This window comes from Paramormyrops kingsleyae, chromosome 15 (assembly GCF_048594095.1).
Source record: "Paramormyrops kingsleyae isolate MSU_618 chromosome 15, PKINGS_0.4, whole genome shotgun sequence".
NCBI lineage: Eukaryota > Metazoa > Chordata > Actinopteri > Osteoglossiformes > Mormyridae > Paramormyrops > Paramormyrops kingsleyae.
The window spans coordinates 26,280,133-26,296,835 of record NC_132811.1 but is presented as its reverse complement, the minus strand read 5'-3'; the positions used below and the strand labels follow the sequence as shown (position 1 = coordinate 26,296,835).

At 47.8% G+C, this 16,703-nt stretch overlaps 1 protein-coding gene across 5 annotated transcripts in view; it reads right to left on the bottom strand.

Moving 5' to 3' along the window:
* The window catches only part of atp13a3 (ATPase 13A3), a 57,126-nt gene extending 55,897 nt beyond the window's left edge, over nt 1–1,229 (bottom strand). For 4 of the 5 annotated variants that reach the window (XM_072699827.1, XM_072699831.1, XM_072699830.1 and 1 more), the window contains exon 1: nt 1,012–1,229. The gene's annotated coding sequence lies outside the window, so the exon portion shown is untranslated. The remainder of the gene's footprint in view (nt 1–1,011) is intronic. The other variant, XM_072699828.1, reaches the window with a different exon arrangement.
* Between the last annotated feature and the right edge of the window lie 15,474 nt (nt 1,230–16,703).

The window sequence follows — 16,703 nt, the reverse complement described above, 5'->3', positions numbered from 1 at the left end:
GTAACAAAATGCAGCCATCTACAAGTTCAGATTCAATTATGAACTGCAACTTGCATGAGTTGAGAGAATATTGTAGGGACCCCCCCCCCCCCAATCTATATAATAATAATAATAATAATAGTAGTAGTTATACTTATTATTGTTATTATTTGATACGTCATTGATCCCTTTGGGGGAATTCTATTTACGCCTCCCCCAACTTGCTCTCGGTAGGCGAGTCAATAAGCAGAATAAACTCCACGTGTAGAGCAGCCGACTCGTAGTTCAAAAAAGTATACAGACACTCATCAAAAACTTAAACATGCTGTAAAAAGCCTAAGAAACGGCCACTGACGAAGGGTAATTTACAGTAACCAAGGATCTGACAGGTGGTGTCAGCCAGGCGAACAGCCAGGGAACCGGTGAATCCACAGAGCATACCCTTACTATAAGACCCTTATGAAAATCTGCAAAGGAACCTGTAAATCCACACATCATACAAGAGCCATATTAAAACTGTACTAAGGGCTGAGAAGAGACTGCCAGCGCATGCTGCTTCCGAAAAGCAGAAGTATGAAAGACGTGAAGCTCTCCCGAGAAGCCAGCCAGATGCGCTGAGGACATACTGGGTGCTGGGGAGATGTCACCTACTCGGGCGTTACAACAGTATGGCGATGCCAAAAACGGCGATGATACCCAGGCGGCATCCCGGTTCGATAACCACCAAAATAGTCTTTGTTTAGATGCCAATGCTATCCAGGCCAAAACGGTTACGGTGGCACGCAGCATGTCAAAGAGACACGACACGGCGGACTAGTAAAGATACCACGTTGCCAGAACGAACAATTAAATGAAAACGGTTTACAAAATAGAATTTATAAAAACAAAGGAACAAGCTAAGCGTTGTACGATCCTTTGTTTCGCCCACATCCCAAAGAAGTTGCTAGAGACACACACCGTGCATGGCCGATAAGCGGGCACCTCAGACATACAGTACCCAGCGACCTCAGAAACTAAAAGACACGCACTCACCCAGAACCACCCGGACTTTTAAGTATCACCTCAGAGTCATAATGTGAACGAAAGGGCTGTCGGCAGTGTTGTTCTAAAACAAGAAGGTAGACTTCGCTTCAATGGGAAACACACGGCGTGGCGGTAGGCGACAATGACAGCTCAGCGCAGCAGGAGAGTGAACAGGCTGCTGCCCAGGGCTGCCGAGGCTGAGACCGGAAAAGCGGGGCAGATCACCGGATGTGGCGTCACGCCGCTGATGAGTAGCGAGCGCGTGGCGCTGTTCTGCTTTTCTGTTCGTGTGATGGCGGTTTTAATGCTAAAATGCTAAATGTAGAGGAACTGTGATGAATGTATAGAAGTGTAGCTTTACGAATTTAATTTAGAAATTACAAGCGGGTATAGAAAATGAATGAATGGAAATGCAAAAGCATCTACAGGTTTTGCTAGATTTGACAAGTAATTCACAACTGTGTCCTGTAATATGACGAAAAGGAAATAATGATCTGTTTAACCTTTTGCATCTTAATTCTTAACTATACTCAAGCTTCGTTTCAGACAGGGCCATATTAGAGAACTTATAACATTTATTGTTATGGTTATGTTAATTCAGGCTGTGAGTGTGGGTTTATAGAGGATAACTCCCAGACTATGTTAACTTGTTAAACTGGTTTAATATTAACCCAGGAAGGACACACTGGCGTTCAGCACAATATCGATGTTTGCTACAGTCATAAGCAGGAACTCAAACTCTTCTCTGATTAGTCACCCCCAAGACAAAATTAAGAAGGACTAACTCAACTATATGATCATTTTATAGTTTCCCTTAAAGACAAACTAAAAGTGACTTAAACCAACCTACATTGAATGTTTACTGTGATACAGTGTAATGTACAGCCACAATTCATATTTTGAGGCCACACCTAATACAATCACTCTTGATTGCTTAGAAGACGTTTTATCAAAAGTGGTGTAACAATCTGATTAATCCAATGGGATGCTACAATATCTATAGACCTATATGTGCTTTTTATTTCAGTAATCAGCTAAAGTATGCCCAATTAGGAAGATCAGATACCAGACCTAAAGCAAATGGAAGTAGGCACAAAGGAGCCCTTGAAGTACTCAATCATGCATCTTAGGTAGATTCACTGAACTGATGCCCTTCAACTGAATGAGGTCTCTGTTGAAGGGATAGGGCTCATTGTTCAGAAGGCAGCACACAATTCTTCTTTCCACCACTGGTTTCAAGGGATCAAGACTTAGTCCTATGACGGAGCTAGCTTTCCTCAAGTGTTACCTCAGCCTAGCAAGATCCTTCAACATGATGTTACCCCGCAGTAAACAGCAATGAAGAAAACAACACTTGTGATAATAAACTGCAGAACAGGTTCCTTTATAGACTCCCTCCGTGTTGTCTTGTCAGTCCAGCCTGTCATTGATGTACATGCTGAGATACTTATAGGACTATACACCTCTACAATCTCTCCAGATGCTGACAGCAGTCAGCAGCTCCCTTCTCCACCTGAAGTCCACCAACTGTTGTCTTTGATTCTGAGCCGCATGTGGTTCTTAAAGCACCCAACAAAACTCTTCACCATTCATACTCATTTTCTTTCGCTTCACTGATACATCCCACAAATACAGTGGCAGTGTGGGTGTGATGGTCCGCTTCGGTGTGCTTTATGCCTCTATGCCTTGTCAGATCCTGGAGCAATAAAACAGATATAGCAAACACCTTGAATCCAGTTGTAAGAAATCTCAACTGTAATGTTTTTTAAAATAAAAAATTGCTGCAGTAACCCAGATATCATTCTTTCATTTTTCAGCAATTATATCAGCAGTGTTTTCAGGCTGTAAGTGTGCATTTCCATCTACCCCTCTCGCCTGACCCGACCTGACCATCTCTTCAATGATACAATATACTGTAGCTGTTGGCTCAGATACTTGTCTTTGAGTGCACAAAATACTACTGTGCCTTATCATATAAGTTACAAAGCACAAACAACAGATTTGGAAGCCTACCATATTTGTTATTGCTCAAGAAAGCAGACACAGGGATCACATTCTGCTGTTCTGTAATGCTCTGCTGCTTTTAAGGGATCTTGCATCTAGATAATTTTGATACCTTGGGGAATAAAACAGATTAAACCATCCTAGTTCATCTGATTGAATGTTGAAGGCTCTCTCTGTGAGCCTACTCTAGGCAATGCTGTAATCTTGGCAGCACTAGGAATGCAATGGTGCCCAAGCTGAGACAGTAACAGCAGACTACCACATCCCATTCTCAGACAAGCTCAAAGACTCCTACAAAGCAGCCCCAACAGCACAAGCTGGCTTATCTTGCATCTGCTGCACATGAAGTTCGGCTGGTCATTCAGATATTCCATGTACTGTGTTTGCATGTAAAGGCTCTCTGTCACTGGGATTAGTCACATGGTGCTCATTCAGACTGATGTGCCCAAATTGACCACACATACATAACACTGAAAAAAAAACACTATTAAAAGAATGTGCAATGTCTCTAATCCCTTACCAGATGCATCTGCTTATCCCATGAAGTAGGTGTGCCCCAGTGTTATTATAGTATTTTTTATTTTAGCTTTTATTTTTATATCATTTTCAATGTTCATTTGAAATCCATTTCTATTTCAGTTAGTTTTCAGTGAGGTTTTATTGGTTTTTATTTTTTTAAATATCTCTATTTAGGTTTTTATAAAATTTAGGTTCAGTTTTAGTTTTTTTATTTTTACTGATAGACTGAAAGTTGTAGAGCTATTTTAGATCTGTGGTCTGTAGAGCATCCTATATGAATACATGGAGCATTGTATTAATATCATCAAAAATGGCAAAGTGTACTCCAGGTATTACTGATGGTCATTAAAGATAAACAAATCATTACTTCAGCTGAAAAGTATTTTAAAAAAAGTACCATAAAGTTTTTGATGTTTGCTTTTATTATTCAGTTAGTTTCAAAAGCGAAATGTATAGTTTTCGTTTAGTTGTACTTTTTTGTTTTTCGTATCTTATTTCAGTTTATGAAAATATTTTCTGTAGTTTTAGTGTCCATCAATGAAAATAACCCTGGTGTGCCCATGATGTGCAATTTGGCAACAGCAGTATTACCACCTACTGTTACAGCTAGAAGAACAAATGACTTGAAGGCAGGCATTTTGGGTGAAACACAAGGGGTTTTATTTGAACACAGCTAAACAAACAGGGACTGGAAATAAACAGGACCAGAAGGGATCACAATTGAGAAGGCTAGACATGGGAAGAACATGAGCTGACAGGTGGAGCAACGTTAATGATCGGACTAACAAGGATGAGACAAACAGGTACTTAAATACATAGACCAACATGAGGCAATAAGCATCAGGTGTAGCCCATCAGGGCCAGGTGAGGGAGGAGACAGGAGGGTCAGGCAGATGTGGTGGGCAGGACACACCCTTCCCCGAAGCATGCCCTCCAGGCATGAGAGACAAATGACAGGATGGACACACAGGGCAAGGAACAGACAGGACACTAGATAGGACAGGGCATGGCAGGACCGAGAGGACACGTGGGACAGACACCACAAAAGGTTAGAGGGACTGAACCACAGGACAGGGCAGGACTAACGGCATAAGGGGCACAGAACAGGCAGGGATCAGACCAGAGACCAACAGGACAACAGGTGAGACCCATGGACAAAATCACGCATAGACAAAACATACCAGACACTGGAAATGATCAGGTACCAAGGACAATCAATGGGGACCTGGAAGCAGAAGAAACTGAGACAAAGATAAACAGAACAGGCCATACCAAACAGGGCAGACAAGTAGAGGGGCAATAGAAAGGAGTGGGAAAAGAAGAGGGAACCACTGAGGATACAGGACGGGCAAAAAAAAAAGGCAGGACAGGACACTGGGACAGAGGCACAATGAATGAAAACTAGGGCCATCTTCTGGATCTTAGGAAGCTGGGCAAACGACCCTAGGATGCGGATCCTCTTGGGCCCGCTTACCGGCAAGGCGGAGCCAGACTGGAGGGCACGGGGTCAAGGGGTCTGCTGGACCCGAAGACGCCAAGTGGCATGCAGGACAGGAGCAGGAGGGTGACAAAGGGACTACAGGTCAGGAACAGGATGGCGCCAAGGGAACTGCAGGGCAGGAGCTGAAGGGTGCCATAAGTTTCTCTCCCCAAGGGCACAGCAGGAAATGTATCCAGGGAAATAATGCCAGGTCGACCAGGGTCTAGGAGGCTGGCCCGGACAGTGTGTCTGGAGATGGAGACTCAGTCAGTCCCTCTTCTGGGCCCCAGTTTGTATCGTTGACCGCTCCAGGACTTAGGACTAGGTTGGTGCAAACATTAGGCTGAAGTGGGGGACCATGGTGTGGGACTTAGGGCAATACCTAGATGGTCCCATTCCTAGTCCTCCGGCTGGGCATCATCTAGGTTAGCCAAACACTGTCCGGCATCAGCTGGGGAGTCGGGCATTAGCCTGGCAGTAGCTGGAAAGTTGGGCATTGGTCTTGCGGCAGCCAGGAAGTCAGGCGCTGACCTGGCTGCGGTCAGCAGGGTATGAGGAGGACAAAGTGGGTGTCTGGGAAATGAGTGGAGACAAGGAGAGTACCAGTGAGACACCAGTAGACTGGACTGGAGCCAATGGCAAACTAGAAGACTGGGCTGGAACCAGTGGGACATCATGAGACGGGGTGAGGCTGAGACAAGCAAGGCATAGCCGGAAAACACCTGGAGGCAAAGCCAGGACACCTGAGTGAGGTTCAGTCAACATGGCTGCTGCAAGGCCAGGTGCATGCGATGTAGCCCTTCTTAGGCTGGGAGCCTGGAACTCGAACGGAGCCTCCTTTTCTGAGCCGGGAGCCTGGGGTGTAGGCAGAGTGGCACTTTCTAGGGCATCTCCCCCATACAGTGATGAACCTTCTCTGCCGCCTGGGGCTCCTAGTCTGGGGTGAGCCCCAGTAGCATCTCCCACAAAACACGAGGCAAAAGTCTGCAAAGTCTGAATGGACAGTACCCTAGTTACAGCTCTGCATACGTACATCAGTGGGAGCACTGCCCTGCTTTCCTTGCTGTCACCATTGGTCCCAATAGAGCAGATCTCTACGCCTCCTATCCTCCCTACCTTCACTTCCATTAAAATTTAAGGAAGATGACAAACACAGTGAAGAAAATGTCTGCAATTCTGCACCTTGCACTTTTACGTGTGCAGAGTACTGTCACTGTGCAACCGAGCTGTTTATGATTAATGACGAAATTAGGGGGATATCTTCAACTGGAGTAACAATGAATAAATCTAGTGCAACTTGCATGTGAGTAGATTTCTGTAAGCTAAAAAGCAGTTTTGCTACAACTTGTCATATACAGATGAGGTTCTCTTCTTGCTGCAGCGTTCTATAATGTTCTGCTACCTTCAAGCTATGCTAATGCTTATCTTTAAGTGTCCCTGCACAAGGACAATGGGTACGTGCCTTCAGATGTTGTCTCATTCCATTAATATCATCAGGGTACAGCCAGGCCCTCTGCCTTCCAATGAATATCAACAATACTGCATGAACCAGCCCTAAAGACATTAATCATTTATTAGGCCGATAGTGGAGCCATGTGCTGAATAGTTCAGGACTGTGCCAGACATCCACAGTTTTAACTTCCTGATCAGCATAAAGGAGAGTTGCCCTTTGCTGCCTACCTAAAAATCACAGTGTCATGAGCACAGATTGATGGTTGTCAACTGTAAGTAACCTGACATTACTACAACATTCAAAAACATCTGTCAGTGAGAAAGAGCTATTTTTATGGGGATGCATGCTAGATTGTATGAATAACCCTGTTCAGGATTAATATCTTAGCACAAAAAATAAGACTTAGTAAGCAAAGCACTCCTTCATGCTTGTGTTGCATCCTGTGACTCATGACAGCCTAATGACAAATTAGCCAAGCCTCACGGGACTCCTCTGCAACCAGTACTCCTTCCAGAAGGTCTGTTTTTTTAACCAGAACTAGGTTTATGTATAATAGTATCATTAAAAACAACCATCCCTCCGTCCCTTTTCTATAACCACTTGTTCTACACAGGGCTGAAGGGGAGTCTGGAGCCTGTCCCGGAGGCTATGAGGAACAACCTAGGACAGGGCACCAACCCATCAGAGGGCACACACACACACACACACACACACACCATTCACTTACACATACACATCTATGGGCAATTTGCTAACTCCAATTCGCTGTTAAAAATAGTTACTTGTAATTATTCCAGTACAGAAGCTGTTTTCTAACTAGAAAAGATGCTTTTAGAATGACAGCAATGTATTCCCTGGACAGCGCTGTCACCCCCTCCCCGCATCTAATCCTTACTCCTTCCACACCCCCAACCTCTACAATTTCTAGAATTACTGGATTGTTCATTTGAAAATGTAAAAGCCAATAAATGTGTTTTTACCAAAATGGCCTAAGTCCTAGTCGTGACACTTAACTCTTAAACTACACATTTATTGCACATTCCATCTATATGCCACTTTGCACAATCTTCACAATCTTTCCCCCCAATTAGGTGGTTAACTGTATTTCTTTTTGTATGTCTAAATGGCCATGTCCTAAAATGTCATTTATATGTCTAAATACCTAAATTATCTTCTTTACTTTCTCATTTGCACTATGACCAACAGTATAACAGTATGAACCATAACAAACACCAATGGTATAAATTAATTACCATTTAAACTCAGACAGAGACATACATAATATTACAGACCTCAATGTGATTTTCTTCTAAGATCAAAGCCTTTCAAAGGTCACTTTTACCTAGATTATTTCTGACTGTATAGACACACATGTTCCAGTTAGCTGAGATCGCTCATGGTTTCAGTAGTGGTGGGCTTCACCCACCCACAATAAATTTCACTGAACCAAAATTCCACAGTAAACCAAATATATTACCATAATACTGTCTAAACCTACTCTACACACTCTCCCTGTTGCTCCAAAATATCCGTATTCAAAGTCCAACTTTAATTCCCCCACAATAAATTTAGCTGAGTTCCCCACAATACATTTCACTGACTGGCTACCAACCTGCTACCAATAAAATTTTCCAAGCAGGGAGGCTCAAGTCAGGTTGGGGAGCATGCACTGCTACAGTGCATTGCTGAACCCACCACATGACAAAACACCTCGGGATCCAGGTTGGAGACTCCCCAGGACGATACATGGTCCAGTCGCACCCTCCTGAAGTATCTCCTTTTTGCTCTCCAGGGCAGTGTTGGGAAAAATAGCTCTTTGAAGGGAGCCAGATTTTATGGCTCTGATCTTTGTTCTTTTTTCCTTAGGGGCTGAGGGTTACTAGGTTTATCTATGAAGTATCACTAAGATAACGATAGGGTAAGATTTGGATTAGAGTTAGACTTGCCCACCACGTCTGCCTGACCCTCCTCTCTCCTCCCTCACTTGGTCCTGATGAGCCATGTCTGACGCTTGTTGCCCCACATTAGTCTATGTATTTAAGTGCCTGTTTCTCTTGTCCTTGCAAGTCTGGTAATTAACGTCGCTCCTCCTATCCTCCTGTCCTTCCTCATTATGGTCCTCTCATTTTGATCCCTTGCAGTCCAGTTATTTCCAGTCTCTGTTTGTTTATAAAACCCCTTTTGTTCCATCAAAACCCCAGCCCTCAAGTCCTTTGTCCCGCATAAGGTGACACTTAAACACCCCAGCAATGCAATTTCATTTTGCATGTGTTGACTAGGTTTAACAGCACTAAATTTATTGTATTTAATGTATTACCAGACCTAATGTCAATACCCTGCACTCTAAGCATTATAAAAGATGAAGCCATATCTTCTTGCTTTGTCAGTGAATTTACCCTCTGTATGAAATGTGTTATGTAAATTAAGAAGTTCCCTTGCCTTAAATGCAATTCATGTAACAAAAACATTTTTTTGGCACAATTTCTGCCCATTCTGCGTTTCATGAAACCTAATGTGACAATGTTTAACTATTGTGACTGATTTGTTCTCACTGTTCACGTAAAGGAGAGTGTTCTGCCACGAACCACGCAGACAGGGAATTCCAGGCAACTAGTTTTATTTGGTAAGACAGAGAGAAGAGTCGTAAGCCGTTCCGAGGTCGTGAGCCGTAGTCGTCCAAGCCGGGTGTCTTGTGCCGAATCGTGCGCTGAAGTCGTAGTCGAATGGAAAGCCGAGGGTCGTAAAGCCGTTGAATCAGTCCGGAGACGTAGACACACACTGGGGAAATAACACAAGGACCTAGGGGCAGGGAGGTAGGGCAGGAGGATCGGTAGGAGATGCGGGAGACTCAGGGAGGGCAAGAAGGATCGAACGTAACTGTGGGGGAGAGAGAGAATAGCGCTCAGTACGTGCATGGCAACAGTACTTCGCATTGGGTAATTGTCTTAGTGCGGTTAAATAGTTGACTCTAGGGATACCTATTGGTCCTTGTTGGTGCGTCGCCTCCTTGAGGAGGGGGGAGGCGTGACAGGGCCCCCCCCCTGACGGCCACCACCTGGAGGCCGAGGACGCCGGGGCGGTCGGCCGCGAGGTCGCGGGGCCGGGCGATCAGGGTGTGACCGATGGAAGTCGGCGATGAGGGAAGGATCGAGGATGTCCCTCGCCGGAACCCAGCTACGTTCTTCCGGTCCGAATCCTTCCCAGTCGACCAGGTATTGTAGGCGGCCCTGATGGCGGCGAGAATCTAGCAGGTCACGCACAGCATAAACTTCATCCCCGAGGGGAAGTGGTGTAGGAGGATCCAAGGACCCCATGGGGGGATGGGCCAGACTATACCGTACCGGTTTCAGCAGGGACACGTGGAAGGTGGGATTGATCCTGTAAACCCGAGGGAGCTGTAAACGGTAGGTGACTGGGCCTACCTGCGCTGCTATGCGGAAGGGGCCGATAAATTTGGGACCGAGTTTGCGTCCCACTGGGAGGCGCAGGTTCCTCGTCGCTAGCCACACCCTATCTCCAACTCGGTAGTGTGGTCCGGGCCTACGTCGGCGATCTTGGGTCCTCTTCATACGCGAAGCCTGTTGTTCCAATAGACGCCGGGAGCGATCCCATACCTGGCGGCTACGCCGGTACCAGTCCTCTAGGGCAGGGACATCTGTGGGAGAGGGACTCCAGGGAAACAACGGGGGTTGAAAGCCGAGTACACATTGAAAAGTAGTTAAACTGGTAACGAGATGGGGCAAGGAGTTGTGGGCATACTCGGCCCAGGGAAGAAAACGGGACCACTCCTGGGGTCGAGAACCGCACATGACTCGGAGCATCTTCCCCACTTCCTGGTTTGTCCTCTCCGTCTGGCCATTGGTTTGGGGATGATAGGCTGAGGAGAGACTTAGGGAGATGTTCAGCCTAGTACACATAGCCCTGAAGACCCGAGAGGTAAACTGAGGGCCCCGGTCTGAGACTATGTCTTCGGGTAATCCATAATACCGAAATACTCCTTGTACTAGCAGATCGGCCAGTTCTAAGGAAGACGGTAGTTTGGGCAGGGGGATAAGGTGACACATCTTAGAAAAGCGATCTACTACGGTCAATATAATGGTGTTACCTCTAGAGGGGGGCAGGTCAGTGATAAAGTCCATAGAAATGTGGGACCAGGGACGTGTGGGCACTGGAAGTGGCTGTAAAAGCCCAGAGGGCATACCTGTGAGAGTCTTATTCTGAGCGCACAGAGGACATGATAGCATGTACCTTTCGGTCTCCTTTCACCATCCTGGCCACCAGTAATGTCTTTCCAGGAGTCTGAGGGTGGCTTTAACCCCTGGATGCCCCGACCCCAGGGAGGTGTGCACCCATTGAAGAACATCATTCCGCAGCTGTGAGGGGACATAGGTTTTCCCTGGAGGACAGTCAGGAGGTGGTGGAACTTTCCGATTACCTTCCAAGAGACGCTGTTCAAGATCCCAGATAATGGGACCCACCACGCAGGCCGGTGGCAAAATTCGGGTTGGTAGCTCGGGCGTTCTTGATGCAGGAAAGCAGCGGGATAAAGCATCCGCTTTGGCGTTCTTTGAGCCGGGAAGATAGGTGACCTGGAAAAGGAACCTGGTAAAGAACAGTGCCCAGCGGGCTTGTCGGGCGTTTAAACGCCTGGCCTCTCGTAGATACTGTAGGTTGCGGTGATCCATCAACACTAGGAAGGGATGTACAGCCCCCTCTAACCAATGCCTCCATTCTTCCAATGCCACTTTTATAGCTAGCAATTCCCGATTTCCCACATCATAATTGCGTTCAGCATCAGTGAGTTTCTTGGATAAGAACGCACAGGGGTGAGCCTTACCTGTCCGGGGGTCTTTCTGGGAGAGCACGGGTCCGATACCCACCTCAGAGGGGGTCCCTGAAAAGGTAGTTGCGGATTCGGTTGTTGCAGGATAGGAGCGGAGCAGAAACGTCGTTTCAGGTCTACAAATGCCTGGTAGGCCTCAGGAGTCCATTGGAGCCTGGTGGCTCCTTTCTTGACTAGATCTGTCAGGGGCGCCGCCACCGTGCTGAATCCTTGGATAAACCGTCTATAAAAGTTGGCAAAACCTAGAAAACACTGGAGAGCCTTGAGGGTCTGAGGTTGGGGCCAATCCTGTACTGCCTTGACCTTGTCCGGATCCATAGAGACTCCTCCTGGAGAGATAACATACCCGAGAAAATTCACATTTCTCACCCTTCACGTAGAGCTGGTTTGCAAGTAGACGTGATCATTCGTGACTTGTGACCTGACTTAGACTTGGAATAGATACCATTGAAGCACCTATTTTAAAGGCTAAAGGGAATCCCCCTGTAAGAAGAACAGAGATGTTGCATGCTCTCTGGCTTTCCTCTTTGTGCTTGTCATGCCCCGATCGTCCACTCCTTTCGTGTGCCACGCCCCCTCATTAACCCCATGTGGATTCCCCGTGTTTACCAGCTGTTCCTGATCTTTGTCATCAGTCCATTGTATTTAGTCCGCGTTACCGTTTGTTTCCCCAGTCTGGTCATTGTAATGTTACCCCGTGTTTTACCTGTCCCTATCGTTGCTGTTCCTATTAAAACCCCGAGTTCACCCGACTTCTGGCTTCCTGAGCTTCTGTTCTCCGTGCGCCGTGAGGCACAACAGAATGACCGGACTCCGCAGAAAGACGCCTCACCTCACGGAGGAAGAATACCTCAGCGCTACCGACGAGGTACTGCACTGGCTCGTTCAGCCCGAGGTCCAGGAGGACCCCCTGCTTTGGGCTCTAGCTTACCGGAGCAGGGACGTATTAGAGGTCATGTCCCTACCCGACAATGCGCACCTGACCGAAGAGGTGCGTGACAACCTAAGGCAGCTGAGACGCGGGGTGGCCGAAGGTAACATGAAGCGGCTCCTGCCGCTCACCTGTGCGGAGACGACCCCGCTGCCTCTTACAGGGTCCGGACGGCGGAAAAAGAACAGGCGAAGAGGGAAGGGAGAAGAAGCCACTCCGACTCTCTTCCTGGGGGCTTGCTCTCTGCACCCCGCCTGAGATGACACCGCCGCTACCCGCCTGACCAGCTCCCATCCGGAGAAGCCACCTCCGATGGAAGTGTACCATTACCGGCCGGCGCGCCTGGGTCAAGGTGGGATACGCGCCGTTAGGGACGCTATTCCCCGGGTCCCTAGAGCCCTTAAAGGGGCAGCGCCAGCTCGCTCGGCTTTCCTCCTGGCGCCCGTTCCGGATTTGCCCGTCGTGCCGGACCTGCCTGATCCGGACCTGCCAGCAGCGCCTGCTGCTGCTGCCGCGCTGCCCGCGGCACCGCCTGTCCTGCCTGACCCGCCTGTCCTGCCTGACCCACCTGTCCTGCCTGACCTGCCTGCAGTCCCTGCAGCTGCCATCGCTCTGCCTGCGGCACTGCCCGAGGTGGCCGCGGTTGCGCCCCCTGCTGGCCGCGTGATGGTGACGCCCGCTGCGGCGCCCCCTGCTGGCCGCGAACTGAGGGTGCCCGCCGCAGCTGCGTCCCCAGTGACACCCGTGCCTGCAGCTGCGTCCCCAGTGACTCCCGTGCCTGCAGCTGCGTCCCCAGTGACTCCCGTGCCTGCAGCTGCTTCCCCAGTGACTCCCGCGCCCGAGGTGCCGCCTGCTGCAGCGCCGCCTGTTGCAGCGCCCCCTGCGGTTCCTGTGCCTCCTGCTCCAGCTGCACTACTCCCTGCTGGCCTGGAGTGGGTACCCCCTGCCCAGTCCCCTGTGCAGCCTCCTCAGCTCCCCGTGACTCCAGTGCTCCCCGTGACTCCAGTGCCTGAGCTCCCAGCTCAACCCCCTGTGGCACCCCCTGCTGGCCGCGTGTCGGCGGTGCCCGAGGTGCCTGCTGTGGCGTCCCCTGCTGGCCATGTGTCGGCAACACCCGAGGTGCCCGCTATGGCGCCCCCTGCTGGCCACACGCCCGTGAACCTGCCTGATGCCGTCGCTCTGCCCGCGGGGGGATCACCTTGGCTTCCCCTGTGACTGCCTCTGTGACTTCCCCTGGGACTCCTCCACCGTCACCCCAGTGTGACAGACCCCGGCCTCTCAGTCTCCCGGAAAGGGCGGGGACACCTGCGCCGGGGCCGGGTCCCGCCCGCCCTGCCCCCTGGCCCGCCCGTTCGGCCCCTGGCTGTCGCTCGGTGGCTGCCTGCGGGTCCTCCGGCTCTGGGTCGGCGGTCCCCTCTGGGTCCCCCCCCCGGTGCCTCGGTGCAAGTCCTCGGCGTCACCTCTATCGTCGCCTCTGTCCCTATCGTTGCTGTTCCTATTAAAACCCCGAGTTCACCCGACTTCTGGCTTCATGAGCTTCTGTTCTCCGTGTGCCGTGAGGCACAACAGTCCTGCCCATCTTTATTAATGATTGTGCAGTTTTATGAAATGTACACAGAACTGCCTGCAGCAGTTACTATCTGGGTGGTGTGTGGCTCTGCAAGTCCAGATTCTGTGCCACTGTTGGGCTCTTGTGCAAGGCCCTTAACTTCAATTTCTCCAAGAAAACTGTTTGACCCTGTCATGCATACATTACTTTGGAAAAAAACATGTTTTGTTGTGATAGCAAAGCAGGCTATGGGCTGGCATATTCCTCAATGGCCACCTCATCCAGCATACCTTGAAATGATGTCCTTAATTATGGAACTGAACAGCATGAGCAGTTTCTTTGCCAAATTACGTGCAAAATGTCAGCCCTTCATCTTGTAAAGCCAGGTCATGACAGTGCCTTCATTTCATTTTCTGCATGCATCTTGCTAGATGGGGGAAGAGTCTGGACACCCTAGAGCAAGAGGAATTTAGGTAATTAATTCAGCCACCAACTCGTGATATAAAAGTCGTATATCCAGGCACACAGCCCATGTGACACGTTTGTAGAGCTGATACCCATCTTGCTTTCCTTTGCTTGCCCCCTTCTCTGTTAAACCCCAAATGGCTGTTGTGCTTGTTTCTTACCTCCATGTAACCACACGATCATCACAGTGTTGGTCAGGTTGTTATCTAGGTTTGATTGTACAGTGCATCCATGAAGAAAGTACTCATAGCTGTGCTGGCCCTCAAACCTCCATACCATTGTTGGTGATAGAGTAGCTGCTGCATATTGCTTGTGGGTGTTGTGTGGCTCCACAGGTGAGGATTCTGTGCCCATTATCAGAAGGTCACCAGTTCAAATCCCATGGTTAGCAGAATGATGCCACTGTTGGACTCCTGAGCAAGGCCCTTAAACCCATTTGCTCCAGGGGAGCTAGATGCTGGTCAATCCTGTGCTGTGACCCCCAAGTTTGCTCTCAGCTGTCTGTGTGTCTCATTGAGAGCAATATGGGAGAGATGCAAAGACAATTTCCTCTTGGGGGTTAATAAAATATGAGTAAAGATTATTTTTGAGAACTTATTTGGTAGAGAGTAATATAGACAACTCCCATGCTTTTCATTTGAACTCAGGATCATGTCCACCAATGTGAGGTTCATCATCGGTGTCATCTGAGCCCCTTCTCCATTCACCTGTCCTATAGGGAGACTGGCTTACATGACAGCAGGCCTGGGTAGAATCTATACCATAAGTGCAGTAATGGGGAGATTAAACAACCCGTATGTAACCTTTATGTGTAGCTGTTTTAGCATCCTGTTCTGGCATCAGATGATTGACGTTCCTGGAGTGTCAGTGTTCAAGCTCTTTGAGAATTTCCAGCGAAATTGCTTTCCCTGCTATGAGATACCTGCTCTAGCTGGCAGTGAAGTGAAACCTCCATCTCTCCAATGGTCAGTGAGCAGTGCTGAGCAACATAATTAGTGCTGGCAGCGCAGCGGGAGCACAGGCCCTCACAGGGCTGAAGGCACACTACTGCCAACTGAATGAGCTTATATTTCCACATTTTCCTTCAGCTCCTAAGACTCCTGTATTGGATCTTACACAGGCAGCAATAAAGGAATATTGCCAAAGATCCCATTATGATGGTTTTTAAGCTGATCTTCTGATCACAAGCTCATGACTTGCTGTGTTTTCTAAACCTCTTCTGAACTGACCAACTCCAGCAGCAGCTACGCGTGCTACCTGTAACATTGCTCACAAAGCTGCATTCTGGAAAATTCCAGTAATTGACCTCCTCTTATTGCAACCAATTACCATTCTACTGGTGGATTTTTATGATTTTACATTTTAGTTTGATTTTTAAACTTCCTCCGACCCTGTACTGGATATGAGGTTAAAATATGAAATATGCTTCTTGCACAATTCACACCTAAGCAATGCTTCCATTTCATTTAATATTGATCCTGTATGAACACTAGAAAATGTATGTGCCCTGGGGACCATCACATTTGAGCCTAGTCTTTCTTTGGACTTTTCACATTCCTGTGACTGCTAGGGATTAAGACCCCTGACAACTAAGAGCGGTCGTGATCACAGAATAGGGCCAGTATAAAGGGAATTTTGTTTTCATTATGCATTTCCCACAACTAATTCCCAAATAACCTCTAATTTGCATTCTAATTTGCATCCTATAATTTAACATTCAAAATTCATTCTTCCACATACATGCTAAAGGTTTCAAGATCATATAGAATGTCAATGTCTAAACACATAATGTTGATGTCTGTATGTCTACATATAAATTCTAAGACTTTTTGCTAGCTACTCAAACTGAATGGCAGAACTTTCCAGATCTGAAAAAGTAGGAAGGAACGAGCAGTCAACTTCCCTGCATGCCCACTCTTATTTGTTGAATGAGATGTCCCTGTAGCATAATGTCTACATATTTGTTTTATTACGTATTGAACTGGCTATTCAATTGTTACTGATAAGACATTGTTTTGCTTATTTTGATAATTGAGTATTGTTACTTATAATATGGTTTGTACTGAATTTGCAATCCACAAGTACGCTATCTAATTTGTTTTTCTAAGTATGTCTTGCTGAGTTTCCCATACCCTGTAACCTTGGTGCATTTGTGATGGGAAAAGTTATATCAATCAAAATGGAAGATGTCATGACCTGCACGTCCAGTCCTCATATGTGCCACGCCTACCTCATTACCTGCGTGTGAATTCCCATCGTACCAGCTGTCTTGTGTTTATTCTGACATCATGTCCTGTATTTAGTCCGCGATTAAGTCTGTTTCCCGAGGTCTGTCATTGACGTTTGCCCTGTGCTGCTCCCTGCTTCCCTAATGAACCCCGTTTTTGTGATACTCGTGTCCCGAATCTGCTTCCCCGGTCCCCGCTTGTGCACTGGACCTGACAGAAGATGTATCCA